This window comes from Delphinus delphis, chromosome 21, assembly GCF_949987515.2.
Source record: "Delphinus delphis chromosome 21, mDelDel1.2, whole genome shotgun sequence".
Lineage (NCBI taxonomy): Eukaryota > Metazoa > Chordata > Mammalia > Artiodactyla > Delphinidae > Delphinus > Delphinus delphis.
Window position 1 is genome coordinate 23,491,607 of NC_082703.1, and position 19,882 is coordinate 23,511,488.

The following is a 19,882-nucleotide window of genomic DNA, read 5'->3' on the forward strand; positions in this document are numbered from 1 at the left end:
CTGTGTGATGCCCTGGGCGCATGAATATGTGAGCGTGTGTAACGTGAGAATTCTTGGGAAGTGATACGTCAAGGCAAGCTTGTCACCACGGTGGAGAGTGAGGGTACCCACCCTACATCCCTGTCCCTCTTCTCTGACCCCTTAAGCCAGTGCCTCCTCTAGCTCTCCTGGGAGTGTCATCTAGGTGAGTGAAATAATAGGAAGATTGCTCACATATTTTTAGAAAAAGGAAAATGCATAATGTCTTTAATTCCGTTTATATTTCTAGTGGGATCACAGGCCATCCTAGACTAAGGTTTTTCTAATGAATTAAATAGACTTGGTTTTGAGTCTTGGCTCTGCGACTTCTTAATTATGAGATCTTGGGAAATTTGTAGAAACTCTCAGATTTTCATTTATAAAATGAGGGTATTCACACCTCCCTCATGGGGCTGGGTGAACGGGACAGGGTACACAAAAACACCCAGCACAGGGTCTCGACACCTAGCAGAGACTTGGGATCGGCAGGGAGGGAGAGTCTTCTTCTCTCCCCGCACAGCCTGTCCTGGAGGTGCTGCTGTCACCGGGCAGCACGGGGACATGTGGGAACGAAGGCGACGAGCACCGTGTGCCAACCGTGGGAAGTCCTTCTCGGAAACTAACAGCAAAAAGCTGCAGCGTGGATGGGGACTCTGGAGAGAATGGGTTTTCTGTTGCTTCAGAGATCACAGAACCTGCAGGTGCCAATGGCAGCGTGGCTGGGCGAGGCAGCCCCGAGTAACAGGCTGATCAGGAGACAGGTCACAGAGCAAATGAAGGAAGTGGGAGGAAGTGTCCTTCAATAACCCATGTGACACAGTGTACCGCGATATTATACCTCATGATCTGCTCCTTTCCCCAAGTGTCCCCACACCCCTGCGTTACATTTGGAGACTGTTTATTCGCAGCTGAATTGCCAGTGCTTGGCCCACTGCCTGTCACTTAACTGTAGGTGCTCAGTAATGACCGATGACTGATTAACTGAGAGAATGATACCCCTAGCCTCCTGACGACCCAAATTTGCATTTTCCCTGCCTCTGAGACAACGTGGGCATTTCACAGGGTGCAAAGTTCCCAGTCTATTTTTCTGAGCTACTGCCTGCAGTCCTCTTAGAATTCACTCAAGGTACTCCTCTGTAGCAGCAGAATAAGAGCAGAGGATCCACGGAGAAGCTTTGATGCAACAAAATGGTTTTCTGTGTGCCGTTCACCGTGAAAATCAAGAATGGTTTTCATAAGAAATGAAGAATGACCAAAACATTTACAGAATCTCAAAAAAACATGAACAAAAGCCAGCTTCTCTGTCATCTTAGGCGTGTGGCACATACTTCACCAATGGATGTCCTCATACAAGCCTTTCCTTTTGTCTTTTTAATTAATTAATTAATTAATTAATTTTTGGCTGCGTTGGGTCTTCGCTGCTGCGCACGGGCTTTCTCTAGTTGCTGCAAGCGGGGGCTACTCTTCGTCGCGGTGTGCGGGCTTCTCATTGCGTTGGCATTTCTTGTTGTGGAGCACTGGCTCTAGGCACGTGGGCTTCAGTAGTTGTGGCACGTGGGCTCAGTAGTTGTGGCTCGCGGGCTCTAGAGCGCAGGCTCGGTAGTTGTGGCTTACGGGCTTAGTTGCTCCGCAGCATGTGAGATCTTCCCAGAGCAGGACTCGAACCCGTGTCCCCTGCATTGGCAGGCGGATTCTCAACCGCTGCGCCACCAGGGAAGCCCCTCATCCGTATTTTTGATGAGTCTGAGCAAAAAAGAATCAAGGTTCTTTGTTGGTAAACAGGTAGCAATTAAACCATGTTCTTAGAACCACGGCTCAAAGAAACTCAGTACGTCCACCAGCAGAATTACAAAATAAAGGTGAAAGGAGGGACTTCCCTGGTGGCACAGTGGTTAACAATCCGCCTGCCGATGCAGGGGACACGAGTTCGAGCCCCGGTCCGGGAAGATCCCACATGCCGCAGAGCAACAAAGCCCGTGTACCACAACTACTGAGGCCGCACTCTAGAGCCCGCGAGCCTCAACTTTGAGCCCGGGCGCCTAGAGCCCGTGCTCTGCAACAAGAGAAGCCACTGCAATGAGAAGCCCGCGCACCGCAACAAAGAGTAGCCCCCGCTCGCCGCAACTGGAGAAAGCCCGCGCGCAGCAACAAAGACCCAAAACAGCTAAAAATAAATAAATAAAATAATTAATTAAAAAAAAACAAAAACAAAAAAGGGGTGAAACCATAGCGTTATCTGTAAAAAGATGCTACTGGAATACAGGACTATTGCAACCAGTTATCTTTTAAGTGATTGCCCAACTCATTTTAAAATCATTCTTTATGATAGAACATTTATGCCTTAAGGAATAATTAAACAGGCAAGTGCCAATTTTTGAAAAATAAGTTTACCCCAAATAGCTTATTTGTGAGCCCACGCCGTGGGTCTCTCACTTGAACGGTGGTCTTCTGTTGTCCACGACAGACAGGCAGCGGCATCTCACAGAAGTGTATATTGGGGGCCTGAGGAGCTTCCCAGGAAGGAACTCAGCCTGGGTTACAGCTGGGGAACTGGTGAATGGACGCAACTCTATCTGCAAAAGCTGGGGAGCTTCCTGGAAAGAGACTCATTCAAGGGGAAGAAGTTGCCCAAGAAGAGGCTCTGAATGGCTTGGGCGGGAGGGTCCGGGGCAGCTGTTCCCCTAACCTGTTCCAGGCCCAGTCTACTTCACACTCGCGCATCTAGAGACAGAGAGAATAAAATGTATGAGTATAAAATGGAATGATCTATTGTAACACACTCCGTAAAATCCTGGGGCTGAAACAGCAGTGCTTTGAGACTCCCTCCCTCTGGCACAGTTTACTCTCCCATAGGCTGGGAACAATGAGAACTCAGGACATCAGTAACCTTACCGGCAGGGAACAGCTGTACCCTGGGGGTGAGAAGATGAGGCATGGTGCCTGGTGACACAGTGTCAGCCCCAGCAGGAAGTGCTAGAGCGGGTGGGGCACTGGCGGCCTGGAGAAGTACACAGGGGGCACTCCCTGAGCATGCCAGGAAGTTCTTGGGAGGGGCCACAGCGAGGTGGCCTTCTTGTGCTAGCAGGTAGAAGCAAGAGCCTCTGCAAATTGGTGATTACTCTTAATACTACCTCTTCCAAACATTGGTGAGACCTAGGAAAACTTGGGTTCCATCATGCATTTGGTAATCATCTTATATTCTAAAATCATACTATAGACAGTGGTTAGATTTTTAAATACGGAAGAAAATAAGAAGGAGGGAGGGAGGGAGGAAGCCCAATTTCTCCCATTATAAACTATACATTGGCTAAACACTATACATTTGTTATTGAAAAAAGAGTAGAAATCTTTTTGTTTTTAAACCCATAAAATACATTTAAACATACCGAGTGTTAAGCAAACAGATAACTGGCCTCTGGTGCTTTTCCACTGTCAGCCGAACTGTTCACCTTAATCCACGTGCTTACTTAGGGCTCAGAACTCAGCATGTACTTAGGGCTCTGTCCATTACTTAATCCCTGAAATACACTGTTAACATCCTACATGGGGTGGTTGGGACAGGAATGAAGAGTCCCAACACCAGCTGAGGAGGGGCATGATGGGTAGGCAGGCAGAGAAGAACTAGCATCTATTGGACATCTTTTTTTGGTTTCTTCTCTAACTAAATGTTCATAGGATCTTATTATTTTTTTTTTTTCAGAAGAAAGCATCGGCATCTTTTTTTTTTTTTTTTTTTTTTTTTTTTTTTTGCGGTATGCGGGCCTCTCACTGTTGTGGCCTCTCCCGTTGCGGAGCACAGGCTCCGGACGCGCAGGCTCAGCGACCATGGCTCACGGGCCCAGCCGCTCCGCGGCATGTGGGATCTTCCCGGACCGGGGCACGAACCCGTGTCCCCTACATCGGCAGGCGGACTCTCAACCACTGCGCCACCAGGGAAGCCCTCTCTGGCTGTGTTTTTCTTTCCAATTCTTTGTGGGCTTTTTACCTCCATCTCCCCAGTGGTCTCCGTTCCATCATTTGTCCTCCATTAGTTCTTTTATTGGGTCTATCTTATTTCTGAAATGTTCACTACTAAAGTGTCTCGCAGTTCTTAAAATCCCCAAAGCATTCCTACCTCGTAATCCTTCTCCCGTCCTGTTCCATCTTCATGAGGCACCAGGAGCATCTTTCCTGCAAGACCTTGCTTGGAGCTGACGGTGGACCCGAGAACTCCAGAAGCCTGATTAGTTTTCTTTCTACAGAACCAATCCATTTACCTAGACGACTTCACATTTCAATTCTCAACATCTAAGTATGGCCAGCACTTTTAAAGTAGAAGAATTCTTTGTCAGAACTAGGCTTTGCTTTTTGTCCTAGAGACATTTGCCAGAGGATATCAGTTTTTTAAGGGAAATATAAACAACCACCTAGTAAGGAAGAAAATCCCACATCTCACAGATTTCACTCACTTCTATTTTCTTCTTATTCATGCCCAGCTCATGTGAAGGGCTTGTTCAACCCATCTGATTATGGGAAAATGCCAATTATCAAAAGGGTAAACATTCCCTAAATCTTCAATAATATCTAAAAAGTGTGTGATTTTATTGTACTCCTGACACATTTTGATGGTTTCATGGGTTAATGGATCTTCTTATGGAATCATTGAGCAAAAGCTTTAAATAAAAACATCAAAGCCTTTATTTTATTCTTCCTCAGTCACAGGACAGACCAACCCTGCAGCTCACTTCCTTATGAGAATACTAGAACCGTCGGATTTCTGCCCACACACTGACCGGGCTTTCCTGTGGGGTAAGGAGTCCTTTTTCTAGCCCTGAACTGAATACTATTCGTTCTTCCACTGTTCACTCACTATAGTTCTTCTGTAGTATTCTGATTCTGTTGAGAGAATCCAAAATTGGCAAATGCTTTGATTTACAAACCTTGATTTACAAACACAAAGGGTAAACATTTTCTAACTCTTCAGTAATTTTCCATAATATTCCAAAGCATGCAACTTTATTCTACACGTTTCGATGGTTTCATGAGTTAACGGATCTCCTGACTGAATGATGGAATTATTAAGCTGTGCATAAATAGTAGAAGGTCCTCTTCAGAGGTGTTAGATACAGTAGAAGTTTGGCAACAGTCTGGTGAAGTGGGGCTCTATAGACCACCGGCCTGGAAAATCCAGTTTTCAATTCAGTTTCTCCTTGGTCCTGTCCTAGGCTGGTTAATAGAAGCTGAAGCAGGTTGAGGATTGAAGCAACTTGGATTATGACGGCTGTAAGATTTAACTTTTGAAGTATAAGTATACTTAACGTGATCTGATATCTGTGTTTGTTCCTGGAAGGTTGTGTGTGAGTTCAATTTTGGTCACTGCATAATTTTCTCATTTCCTTACACTATAAATTCTGGAATGCTTTACCTTGGTACCTAATTACCTTTAAAAGGTAGTTATTTCCCACATCTCTCTTCCTGTTTTCCTGCTCATAGGCTTCTGATAAGTAGCCGTGACCCTCTTAATGAATGCGTCCATTGGAAGCTGCACTGGTAGCCGTGACCCTCTTAATGAATGCGTCCATTGGAAGCTGCACTGCTAATAAGACAATGCTCTTTATAAGCCTTTAATTTATCTCTTTTAAACAAAATTTCTCATGTTGGAGTTTCTTTAAGCAGATCACATATGCTGATTAGCCTGGGCAAATCTGAGTGCTGTATAGGCACTAGGAGGTGCTGACTTTGGGGTTGTCCTCTGTCCGGTTATTTATTGCTGTGTAACCAACCGTCCCAAAACTCAGTGGCTTGAAACAACAATATATTTTTCTCTCACAGGGTTCAGTGGCTTGGCTGGGTTCGACTGTGTGATTCTCCCTTGCGGTCTCTCGCGCAGCTTGCCATCAGATGCTGGCTGGGGCTGGAGTCACTTGAAGGCACTTGGCTGGACGTCCAAGGTTTCTCTGGTCACATGTGGTGTGTAGGCTGGGATGACTGCAGAGCTGGGGGTTGGCTGGGTGCCTCTCTCTCTCCAGCCTCTCTCCAGGAGCGTGGGACTCCTCACAACATAGCGATCTCAGGGTGGTAGACCTTCTTTCAGGCCGTGGCTTCCCTGAGAGCATGCCGTCCAATGAGTATGGTAGATAGTGCGAGGTTCCTCTGACCTGGCCTCGGAACTCAGTGCCACTGAGGCTGCATTCTGTTGTCTACATGGAAGTCACAGGGCCAAATCAGATTCAAGGGGACAGGACTATACACAGGCATGGACGTCAGGCGTTGTAGCCCATCAGAGATCCATCTTTGGAGTTTAGCTACTGTGTTTAATGTATCTCAAATTTATAAAGTGGGTTAGAGTTAAAGCTACCTATTTTGGTTGTATTCCTGGGAACACTTTAATAATAATAATAATAATAATAATATCTGCCATTCATGGAGCAATTGCACTATCACCTCCTGGAGACAGAGTTGGACAAAAACAAATAAAAAATTCCTGCTCTCACAGAACTAGTGGGGGAGAAAGGCAATAAAGTAAATAAGAAAATATATAGGATATCAGACGGTGCTAAACTCTACGGAGGAAACGTAAGCAGGAAGAGGATTAGGAAATGAACGTGGAAGCAATGCTAAGGAGGCTCTTAGAGGAGGCTGCCCTGACGAGGGGACATTGAAGCAGAGATCCGAAGGAGGGGAGGGCCCTTGTGGGGCAAAAGCTTTCTAGTAAGGGGGCCCTTTGGCTGGGGCTCAGTCGGGGGGTTAGGAGACAGGGTCAGAGTGGAGGGAGGGGTGTGGGGGGCTGTGAGGGTTACATAGGCCTTTTACTTACACGAGGCTTTTACTCTGAGTGTGAATGGAAGGCTCTGCTGTGGTGCTCTCCGCTGGAAGGGAGCGCAGGCCCCGCGGGAGACAGGCAGGGGGCTACCGCGCAACCCAGGCAATGGGGGCCTGGACCTGGGTGTTGGCTGCAGAAGTGCTAGGTAGTGAGGTATCATATTAGGTACATTTGGAAGGTAAGACCGACAAGATTTGATTACAGATTGGACCCGGAGACAGAGACAACTCTTCTGAGTTGCTGTGAATGGAGGGAGTGGAGAACCGAGGCGCAGGCTGGGAGGGACATGTGTTTTCCTCGGTTTTGTTTTTGGTTTTGGTTATTGTTTTTGTTTGTTTGTGTAAGATGCGAAGAACGTCTGTGCATTGGTGGGAATGACTGGTCCAACAGAAAGGGAACAGTTGGTGATGCAGGAGAGAGAGGGGCTGATTGCTGCTGTGACGTCCTTGAACAAGGTGCAGGGTGGGATCAGGGTACCAACGACAGGCTGGCCTCAGGGAGGTGCACCGGCAGCTCGCCCAGAGTAATGGCGGGAACGACCAGGTGTATGGGTAGCTGGGTGGGTGTGGGGTGGCCTTTATGGAAGTCCTCTTTTGATGCCTCCATCAGATCCACAGGATCTGGGGGTCTGGGAGGGAGATAATTTGCAAAACAGCCATCAAAATGAGGGAAGAGTGAACTCACAGGACAGGAGGCAGGATCCCTGGGCAGCGCCTGGCCCCCTAGACGTCCCTGACCAGGGCTTGAAAGCCGGACGAGCGAGCGCAGGGTTGTTCTTCTCCATCGTTCCCAGCTGTGTGGAGGCCAGGGTGTTGCTGGAGAACTGGGTACAGAGCAGGGGAAGAGGCAGCCAGGTCAGCTCAAAGGGAGGAAGACGGAAAGGCGCTGGAGTAGCGAGGGAGCGCCCGGACGGGGCGGGCGGGAGGGCCGTGTCGGATGGTTACCTAAGGCCTCGGGGCTACGCAAGCGCTTCCCCACCCGGGTCAGCGGGGATTGTTTTCAGATCCGGAAGCTCTCCTAAATTGTCCACAAATATCCTCCGGACCTAACGGAGAAACAAATAACTTACAGGAAATGACAGACCCCAAACCAACTGACAGAACGATCGAACGCTCGGGGTTTCCTGTCAGGTCAGCTGCCAGCCACTCCCTCCCCCGACCCCGCCGGGCCTTCGAGAAATTGGCAGCCGCGGCCCCAGGCCCGGGGCCCCAGCGAGAGGAGAGGACGCCGCCTGCCGGCCGCCCCCCGCCCCGCCGTCCGGGCTCTCCGCCTCCCCGGGCCGCCCTCGTCCGCCAAGTTCACCCGGCAGGCCCTCCGCCCCCCGGACCATCCCCAACCTGGGCCACCCTCCCCCTGGACGGGCCACTCCCACCCGGACCCTCCCCCTGCCGGGCCACCCTCTCCCCGGGCCACCCTCCCCCGGGTCAAGTTCATCCGGCCGGGCCACCCTCCCCCGGCCCGCAGTAAGGGCGGGCGCGATCTTGGAGCCGGCGGCAGTCAGGCCGGGGCCCCGGGGGCGGCCCGGGGGCTGGGGCGCGGGGAGAAGCGGGGTGAGGCAGGAGTCGCTCGCTGGTCCGCCCTCCTCCCGCCGGGATTGCGGATTCGGGCCCGGGCACCCATGGACCCCTCCTCTGCGCCTGCAGCACTTTCCCTGCCACCGTCCGGCCGCCCCCATCCAGCCTTTAGGCGTCAGCCCGGAAGCCTTGCTGGGAGGGCTGTCCCGGCCCCCCAGTCGGTGTTGGGGCCGCGGCCTCCTGAATTTCTCCTCTGCCTTAGTTGTCACACCGTTACATTGTCTGCCCATCCTCATATCACCAACATGACCAGGAAAGCAGGGCCTCTGTCTCTGCTGCTCACAATTGTATCCACCGTGCTTAGCACAATTCCTAGCACACGCATGGACCCAATAAACGTGCCTTGGATGAGTGGTGAGTCCGGCCAGTCTCCCTCCGCCTTCCCAGTCCTCTTTTCTTTCAGATTGCATGGCTGGAAAGTTCCAGACTTGCTCCAGACCGGGGCCTCTGACTCCCTGTTTCTGGTCTCCGTTATTCTCTGGTACCCAGGTGAGGACTCCGGCTCCTAGCCGTCAACAGTCAACTAGCAAACTTTTGAGGAGGGCCCAGCTCTCCTTTTTGCTGTACTGTAGACCCAGTTTCAGTCCCAAACTGCACTGATTCTGCCGGCCTCCCATGTCTGAGGTGTATTCAGACCTTTGGTGACAGAGAGCAAAGAATATGCATGTTTACTCTGGATTTGATCCACGAGGAGGCCACAGTGAGATTGGTTTTGAACAATTTCGGAAGCTGGCGCTCTGGCTGGCCGTTGTCAGCTTGCTGGTTGTGTAATTTTATTGCTACTGTCTGTGTGCCCTGAAGGGTTGCAATGGGAAGAGTTTTAAAGTCTAAAAATAAAAGTCAATAAACCAATAATGAGGACTGTCAAGCTATAATAACTCACACATGATTGAATCTTTTTCCAAATCCCAACAATTTGTTTTCAACACCAACCGACCAACTCTGGAGCCGAGGTTTGATTTGTCCCCACTGGTCAGTCCCAGCACTGGTCTGAATGGCAGTGTGCGTGCGTGCTGCCTATCTGTCGGCAGAGCCATTACAAACCACTGGCCCAGTGTCAGGTTTATCTCGGCATTGATTGGCTTCAGGTTTGGGCGTGCTGCGTGGTTCCTGTGCAAGGGCCCAAACCTTTCGTGTCAGAGAGAGAGCACAAATAGCCCAATCATCCATGAAAAATTCATTCACGAAAACCAAGGAAAATACAATAATACAGGAACCGTATTGAAATTAATCAAAAACCGGAGACACTGCCCTTCAGATGTGGCTCTGGGTCCCAGTTATCAGGGCTGCTTAGAACAGCCTCTATATTTTCTCACTGGGCCCTATCGCGAAGGATTTCTTGCTTGGAAAGACCCAAAGCTCTACTATAATTAAATCAAAGAATGATATTATTCTCCCACTGAAGTGCAAAAATTCAGCAAGAGCTGTGATAAAAACAGCAGTCATGAGTCCCTCTCTGCACTGTCAGAGGGTGATTCCCTTTGGTGGCAGCCCCTGGGGACAGGGTCCAGCTTCCTCTCCTGTTGCGGAGCACAGGCTCCGGACGCGCAGGCTCAGCGGCCGTGGCTCACGGGCCCAGCCGCCCCGCGGCATGTGGGATCTTCCCGGACCGGGGCATCGGCAGGCGGACTCTCAACCACTGCGCCACCAGGGAAGCCCAAGAGCCTTTTTAAAAGTGCATTTCCTTTGAACCAAAATAATCTGTACCTCCCCCATGAAAGCACTCATCACACTTTATTTGAATTCCTTGTTTAATTAATACTCAAATTCTCTACCAGACTCACCACTCTGAAGGAGGGACCTTGTCTGTCTAGATCATTGCTCTTTTCTCAGTGTCAATAGAGATGTGTGTTAGTAGGCGTTCAATACGTGTGTTAATGAATTAGTCACTACCTCCCACTTCTAGGATGTATCCCCAGGAAACAATAGGACAAATGTGCAAGAATATTGGTAAAAGGCCATTTATCTCTTCATTGCTTCTAAAATGTCTACAAATGAGACTCTGGTTAAATAAATGAAGGGACTCTATCCAACAGAATACTATGCAGCCATTTAGAATGATGCTCCACATTTATTGACATAGAAAGATATTCACACAACAGAGCTAGAGAGAAACGAAGTCAATTGCACAACTGTGCACCATCTACCACGGAATTTTTGTAAAATAAAAAAAGCTGTGTGGTAGGAAATCAGGTATTTTGATTTTCCTCTTTAGCTTTCTGTATTGTCTGATTTAACAAAAGTTTCTTTAAAATGTTCCTTTTATAGTGTGAAAAGCCAAGAAAATAACTTCCATTTTGAAAAACAATGTAATTGTTCATTCCCATTTGGCCTTTCTCCATATACAGGGCAATTATGCGTTGCACTTGTGAAAGGAGGAAAAATGGCTTCGATCAGAGAACACGAGAAACTAGCACATCATTAATTGAAGGAAATAAAAAGAAGGAATTCTGTCTACTAAAGGCGCTCTCCTTTGTAGCAGACAAAAAAACTGAAAAGACTTTTTAAAAAGTCAGAGAAATAAAATGGCATCACAGGCTATAGGTTGAGTCGGTGCCCAATCACCTAGAATAGCAAATCTGGAGAGGATGAATCATGAGGGCTTCTCTCCTTTTGATTCACACACATAATTATGCCAAATTGTAACCAGTGTCAGCTGCCTGGATGCTTCTAAGTCCTCCAGGCTTTTGCAAATCATCCTTTTTCTTTCATATCCAAACAGACTTGCTTGAGGCCCTATGTCAAGCTCTGGCTGTAGAATGTTCATCGTTTCACCAAGATTTCTGATGACTCCCCCAGATTTGGAGGAAGGGGGTATGCACTCTATTCCCACAGCCACCTGTTGGTAGATTCCTGCTTTTACTGAATCTGGGTGATCCATCGATCTTGTTGCTTCCTAAGGCTGCTCTGTCTACCCACACTGCTTTGCCCACCCTAAACACACCTCTCTCTCATTCCCCAAAGCATCAACAGCACTGGAACCTGATGAATGTTTAGGCCTTAAGAAGACTCTTACAGCGCTGCTCAGAATAGGCAAAGACTTGCAGCTATGCTCTGCCCTCCGTACCCACGGGTTCTGCATTAGTGGATTCAACCAACTGCAGATGGAGAATAATTTTTTTTTAATTCAAAAAGTTGCAAAAAAGCAAACCTGGCATTTGTCACACCAGCGACTGTTGGCACAGTATTTACCACTGTTTATATAGAATTTACATTGTATTAGGTATTATAAGTAAACTAGAGATTATTTTTTTTATTGGAGTATAGTTGCTTTTCACTGCTGTGTCAGTTTCTGCTGTGTGGCAAAGTGAATCAGCCATACGCATACGTATATTCCCTCTTTTTTGGATTTCCTTCCCATTTAGGTCACCACAGAGCACCGAGTAGAGTTCCTTGTGCTATACAGTAGGTTCTCATTAGTTACCTATTTTATACATAGTAGTGTATATATGTCAATCACAGTCTCCCAATTAATCATCCCCCTTCCCCCTTGGTAACCATACATTTGTTCTCTACGTCTGTGTCTCTATTTCTGCTTTGCAAATAAGATCATCTATACCATTTTTCTTAAACTAGGGATGATTTAAAATAAACGGGAGGGGACTTCCCTGGTGGCACAGTGGTTAAGAATCCACCCGCCAATGCAGGGGACACAGGTTCGAGCCCTGGTCCGGGAAGATCCCACATGCCACGGAGCAACTAAGCCCGTGTGCCACAACTACTGAGCCTGCACTCTAGAGCCTGCGAGTCACAACTACTGAGCCCGCATGCCACAACTACTGAAACCCATGTGCCTAGAGCCTATGCTCCACAACAAGAGAAGCCACCGTAATGAGAAGCCCGTGTACTGCAGTGAAGAGTAGCCCCCGCTCGCCACAAATAGAGAAAGCCCACACGTATCAACAAAGACCCAATGCAGCCAAAAATAAATAAATAAAAATAAAATAAACGGGAGGATGTGTGTAGTTATGTGCAAATAATACACCATTTTATATAAGGGACTTGAGCATCCGTGGATTTTGGTATCTGTGGGACTCCTGGAATGAACCAACCCCCCTTGGATACTGAAGGATGACTGTATATATCAAATATCACAACCCTCAAGTTCCTTTGCCTTCCCTCCTATGGGGTTCTCACTGGCTGTCCCTCTGGTGTTGGCGTCTGCTGTCATGTTTTCTCTGCATGTCTCTTTTCTTCCCCCTTCCGTCACCCAGACCCACGAAGTCTTTTTCGAGCGTTGCCTGCCTTCCCCTTAGTCTATTAAGCAGAGCCGTTTTGTTTTCTCTCACTCCTGCCCTCACCTGCCTGCCTAATCCCAACCCATAGAGGCTGGACAGGGGATGTCACCTTTCCTGACCCAAAGGCCCATGCATCTTTTATTACGCCTATGTGCATGCTTTGAGTACTGCTTTTTTCCTAGAATGGGAAAATTCTATAGTAATTTAATTTTTTAAAACACGAATTTCCCCTTCTCATGCATAGATGGCAGGTGGATATTTTCTACACTTCTGTATACCCATGCTTATCCCTATACGTACACAATTAGTTTGTTAAATAAATCAAAACTGGTACGTTCTTTCAGAATCTGTCCCCATTTCTGTTGTACAAACTTTAGAGGTGGGGTAGCAAAACAAGAACATATGGAAAAGTTATTTTGGGGTTTGGCACAGACATTTCATAAGAAATCTCAGAGCAGCCATGCCTCAGAGTGTATTTGCAGGGTGGGGTGTAGAACCATGGAAGCTAAGAGTTTCCATTTGGAGGCAGTGCCTACCCTTCAGGGCCTCAGCCGAAGACATTTTGGCCTCTCGCTTCTGGAAGATGGTCCCCTGGAAGTTACCCGCTCAGCTGGGCTGTTTCTCACTCACCTCTAGTGGAGGGGGCACCCCCCACCCCACCAGGTCCAGAAGAAAGATGGTATCCTTTGAAGTGACCCTGGGATGTATAGTTATGATTTTTTCTTAGCTTACTCCAAGCTATGAATAATTGAGGGTTGCATTTCAACCCCTAGACTCCATTGACTACTCAACGAATCTCTGCTCTTTCCCCTTTCTGCCTTTGAATGCCCTGGAAACATTTACAAAGCATCTGGCACTGAGTTTGTGCCTAAGCGTTCAAGAAACACGACTGAAATTACCCAAGCACGTGCGTGTGCATTGACTGGAACTAGCATAAATATTGTCTCCAAGTCATGTCCGGGAAGCATGATAGACTCACTGTGGGTACCCACGTTCTGGAGGGACATTTATAGCAACAGCGAAAAGGCCAGATAATGGCCCCATTGAGAACAGCCATTTAGCACCACAAATACATTTCCTCGAATAAATCTGCTGATTACTTTCTCACTGACTTGACAGCTCAGCCAAGTGGTTTGCCCTAAATGCAGCAAAAGGCCCCACCTCGTGTCCATCCACATCGGGGACCTCTGATGAAGAAATACAATTGGCGGGCCCTTTTTGGAGATGATTGCACAAGACGAGAAAAGAAATGGGGAAAAAATCTCGCAGGAGCAAGCATTTATCATCGAGCTAGTTGCCTATATGAAATCGTAACTACTGCTGCAGGAAAAATCGGCCACCATTCAAGACCCAGACAAGTGTTACTACAAATACTTTTGAGATGAAAAAGAAAAGCACAAGTTTTCCTTCAGATACACTAAGATGAGGGTGGATGGTAGAACGCTGGTTTGTTAACCCTTCAGGGGGTCGGCTCGTTTAAAATCCTTGAGGGCCTTCCCTTGGCTTTTAGGATAAAGTTTAAATCCCTTAGGATGGCAGAAAAGACCCTTCCTGGTTAGGCTGTGTCTTCTCCGCCACCAGGAGTCCTCACGATCTGCTCTAACCTTACAGAACCACCAGCAAATATCTCTTGTTCTCTGGTGTTTTCTCCCCACTCCAGTCCCCATCTTTTTTACTGAGTGAATATCTGTAGGAATTCAATGTACAGGTCATTCCCGCTGGAAAGTCTTCCTTGAGTCTCATCCCCTGCCCCAGACTGGCTTGGATGGTCACCTGTCTTGCTCCCCTGGCACTGATGGCTGTGCTGGTCGTCTTGTGTGGCTTTCTTGTCTATTTTCCAGGAGGCTGAGGGAAGGGGCCATGTCCCTGCTGCTGAAACACGGTAGGTGTTTGATAAACATTACATGGCTCATAAGAGACAACATGTATGTATTCCTACTATGCACCAGGCATTGACCTCAAGGGCTTTACATGCCTTACCTCCTTCAGTCCTTCCAACAGCCTTGGTAAGCCTTGTAGCCCTGTCCCCAGACTAGGAACAGACTCATTTTACAGGGGAGGAAAATAAAGCACAGAAATTTTGGGCAACATTCTCAAGGTCAGTCACACAGATACTCTACGTTGGGGTCAGGATTTGAACTCAGGCAGCTGGACTCCTGAGCCTGTATTTTTTTTTTTTTTAACATCTTTATTGGAGTATAATTGCTTTACAATGGTGTGTTAGTTTCTGCTTTATAACAAAATGAATCAGCTATACATATACATATATCCCCATAGCTCCTCCCTCTTGCGTCTCCCTCCCTCCCACCCTCCCTATCCCACCCCTCTAGCTGGTCACAAAGCACCGAGCTGATCTCCCTGTGCTATGCAGCTGCTTCCCACTAGCCATCTATTTTACATTTGGTAGTGTATATATGTGCATGCCACTCTCTTACTTTGTCCCAGCTGACGCTTCCCTGTTCCCGTGTCCTCAAGTCCATTCTCTACATCTGCGTCTTTATTCCTTTCCTGCCCCTATGTTCTTCAGAACCGTTTTTTTTTTTTCTAGATTCCATATATATGTGTTAGCATATGGTATTTGTTTTTCTCTTTCTGACTTACTTCACTCTGTATGACCGTCTCTAAGTCCATCCACCTCACTACAAATAACTCAATTTCATTCTTTTTTATGACTGAGTAATATTCCATTGTATATATGTGCCACATCTTCTTTATCCATTCATCTGTCGATGGACACTTAGGTTGCTTCCATGTCCTGCTGAGCCTGTATTTTTAAACGCCATGCTGGGCTGAGGGATGGATAGATACATGATGGGGAGACATCCTTCTTGATGCTATTTCTTGAGAGTGAAGGAGAGGAAGAGAAGCTAGAGTTCTATTGTCACAGACACCAGAGCCCAGCCCCTTGCTCGAATGAGCCTGATGCCTCATCTGGCGCCTGTGGGGCGGGGGGAGACCGGGGTGAGGGGAGGGCAGTCAGGAAGGCGTGAGGGGCGTGACGGTGGGAGGAGCTGCTCTTCCTCTTTGACATCTTTTTGCTCCTTTGACTTCTTGCCAATTTGTTCCTTTTTTGGGTGAATAATTATAGACTATAGGGGTAGATGTAGATTATTCCATTGTCTTAAGCTATACATAATGAATCCCACTTGTAATATACTGCTTCTTATTAATATCTTAGAAAAATATTAATGTCTAAGAAAAAAACGCCTCCTTTCTTCAGCCCAGACATTCCTCAGACCAAGACTGCCACAATCCCTCCCACAGGCGTGGGTGTCAGCCACAAAGCATCAGCGGCTCCATCACTGCCCCAGGCTCTGGTGGTCCATCACTCAGGTCCAGGTGGGGATGGAGTGGGAGGTGATGAGGATGAATAGCAGGGACCAACCCAGGAGGCAGCTGAGGTGGCCCTGGGCTCCAGCAGAGCTTTCGTCTGGATTCCCCAGAGAGAATGGCCGTTGGACACCACCTCTGGAAAAGGGCAGAGGGGCTGAGCTGCAGACCGTGTCCTCTGGACATTTGTAGTGCCTCAGCCCCCAGAACAGTGCTTTGTAGGTCCTTGGTGAATGTCTATTTGCCTGTGGATGGTGAGCAGAAAGGGAGGAAGGAAGGAATAGATAAAGGAAGGAGGAACGAAGGGAGGGAAGGAGGGAGTACCAGGAGGATATGGAGACTTGGGTATTGAAGAGGTGAAGGTTAGACATAAGAAAAGAAAGCCATGGTCATGCTGAACTCAAGGTAGACTTATCTGAGGATGGGGGTGGTCTTCACAATGGTGGATTTTCTTTTTCTTTCTGTTCTTTAAAAAAAAAAATTGGGGGAGCTCTACTCCCCGTGTTGTACAATATATCCTCGTACCTTATTTTATACCTAACTGTTTGTATCTCTTACACCCCTACCCCTATGTTGCCCCTCCCCCCTTCCCTCTCCCCACTGGTAACTACTAGTTTGTTCTCTTTGTGAGTCTGCTTTTGTTTTTTGTTTTTGTCATATTCACTAGTTTGTTGCGTTTCTTAGGTTCCATGTACAAGTGATATCATACAGTATTTGTCTTTCTCTGTCTGACTTATTTCACTTCGAACAATGCCCTTCAAGTCCATCCATGTGGTGGGTTTTGTTTTCAACTTTCATTTAAACATCTTTTCTTTCCTATAGCTTGATTTCTTTTAGGTCTTGAATACATATTAACTTTCCCATCTGCAAGACTTGGATTTTGTGGATGAACAATTTGTTTCCTTGGGATTTTGAACAGCCCTCCAAGGTCCCACGCTGGCTCCAGTGCAGACTTTTGTCACAACTCTTTTCTGTACCCATCCAACATTGCATAGTTTGGATCTGTTCGTGATTCCACTTGAAACACAAAGTGACTTTACAACAGATATATTTTAATTCTAGGCAGAATTGTTTTTGGAATAGCAGAGAATGATTCTGAGATTTCGGAATAGGTTATGGAATTAGGTCACCATAATTCAGTTCCCTCCATCTCACTGCAAAGGCCTCCTAATGAGATTTTATCTAAGCGCTGCACAGTTGCTCGTTCATTATTTTTCCTGGGTATGCCCAGATAGATGGCGTTGACAAACCCGAGCTCTGATCATTTTATCACAATGAGGTCAGCTCAGTGAGAGATCCCTTGGCTGAGACCCAGAAAATATCATAACTCACTCAAGATAAGGTCAATGTCATGGTGTAAATCACAAACTCTATAGTTAGAACAACCCTCCCCTATACGCTGACGTCTGTTTTCAGACGCGTTCTTAATCAGGTCTTCCAAACAATGCGTTCTTTATTTCAGGGGTTTGCTGCTTTAATCTCAGACAATAATGGCCATTCACTTACTCAAGCCAGCAGCTGCCTTCCTCTCTCTGCTAAAATTCCTTAATTGGAATCACCCTCTCATTGACCTAAACCATTCATTACAAACTATTTCAGACAAGCTCCTGATAGCCCTGCAGTGGAGGTGCCGCCTGTTTTTCTCTCATCTAGGATCTTTTCCACTCCGGGAAGCTCTAGTCACTGCTCAGAAAGCTAATTTCTTTTGCCCTCACATTCTCAATGAACAGCTTTGCATTTCTGTAGCAGCAAAATCTGAGACAACTAGATCTTTGGGTTTCCTTAATTATCCAACAAGGTTGATGAGAGCTGGTGCAAGGAGATAGGTATTCTCCTATGTTCTTGATGGGATTGTAGGTCGATATAACAGTTCTAGGGAGCAATTTTATGCTATGCATCAAGAGTTTTTGGATTAAATCATTAATAAAGTAGAAATTAATATTAAATAGTAATACTAAATAAGTTGTTAATTAATCATTTAAAATTATTTGATCAAATTAATGCATTTGTAGAAATTTATTTTAAATAATCACGGCTCCATCAAATGATTTGACTATAAGATGCTCACTGATAAAATAAATCTTGGAGATGTGATGTACAGCATGGTGACTTTATTATTTTTTTTAACACTGTATCTTTTAAAAAAATAAATTTATTTATTTATTTTGGGCTGCATTGGGTCTTCATTGCTGCATGGGGGCTTTCTTTTTAGTCACAGTGAGTGGAGGCTACTCTTCATTGCGGTTCGCTGGCGTCTCATTGTGGTGGCTTCTCTTGTTGCAGAGCACAGCCTCCAGGCACGTGGGCTTCAGTAGTTGTGGCACATAGGCTCAGTAGTTGTGGCGCACAGGCTTAGTTGCTCTGCGGCATGTGGGATCTTCCCAGACCAGGGCTCGAACCCGTGTCTCCGGCATTGGCAGGCAGATTCTTAACCACTGCGCCACCAGGGAAGCCCTGTAGAATACTTACATACTTTAAAAAATATAGTCACCCTCAGCAGGGGCATACCGCTTTACATTCTATCATGGCTTAAATATCCAGCTCTGAACACGCTGGCATGGTCCAGGACACTTGTCGTTGTTAATGGCCATAGGGTATTTCATGTCAACACATAATTTGCTTAGCGGTTTCCCCTATTGTGTGTGTCTGGCCCGTTTCCAGTTTTATACTGTGTTGAACGGCAGCTGCTGTGTATATATTTGTACATATTATGTTGTATATTTTTTTGGAGTTATTTTCTTGTAGCATATTCCCAAAAGTGGAATTACTGGGTCAAACCGTTCTTAGCTCTTGTTACACATTGTCCAATTTTTCTCAGGAGAGAGAGGAACCACTCTAAAGGGCCACCAGCAGGGTATGAATGTGCTTATTTCCTTAAAGTCCTGCCAGCATTGTGCTTTATTCTTTAAAAAGAAAAATTGTGCTAGCTTAATAGATGGGAGATTGTTTTAAGTGATATTTCTGTCATTGCTGGGGGTTTGAAATCCATCAGCTTGGGATCGGGCCAGGTGGCCACAGGTCTGTGTAGGGTTCCCAGCACAAAAAAATGCAGCCAGCTGCCCCCAGGGAAGAGTAAATAGGTCACCAGGGTGGCAGCGCTGCCAGTGCCCGGTAGTCACTTCTCTTTAACGTAAGCGACTTCTAAGGAGGCTTGTACCACACATGTGAGGCATATTTTGTCCCTGAGGGAAAACTTCAAGAATTCTTTGTATTAGTCTGGATCAGCAAAATCTCCCTCATCCACCTTTACGGAAGATGGCTGGGGTTCGCGTGATAAGTTGGTCTTTGTGAAAGTACGGATTAAATGGAATTCTGTCGGCCTTGGAGGGGTGCTCTGGGAAACCACGCAGGGACTGAGAGCGTGACTCTATCTCTGCCTTTCCTCACTTGCAAAAAGAGAAAATTCCACCCTGTACGTGTGTGGAGGTTTAGACCCCCCATGCACCCAACATCTCCAGCAAACAACAGCCTTCCACCCAAACTGGAGCCGTTCCAGGTGACTGAGCGTGGAGGTCCCTGCAGATGGAGGTACAACTGAACCCAGAACTTAGTTGGGTGGCCCTAGATGGGAGGCTGCTTCATTCTAGGGCGTGGCCTTGCCTGTGGAGATTCTCGGGGTCAGCCCAAGATGACCCCGACTGGAGAGCCATCGGGACACCGTGGGGCTTCTTGCCTCCCGGCCCCAGACCTGCTGTTTCCTCTGCCCGGAGGCCTACCTCCATCTTTGCTCTGTGCTTCCTCCACATTGAAATGATAGGTCATCATTTCTACGTCATCTTTTCCCCGTTCTGGGTCAGGAGCTGCCATTCTGAGCTCCCAGAGCATCCTGCCCTTTTCTCCTCTGTACACTCATCACACTGGACCATGGCAGCTGGAAATACGTTTGACCCGTCTTAAGTGCCTGGAACCCTGGTACTTAC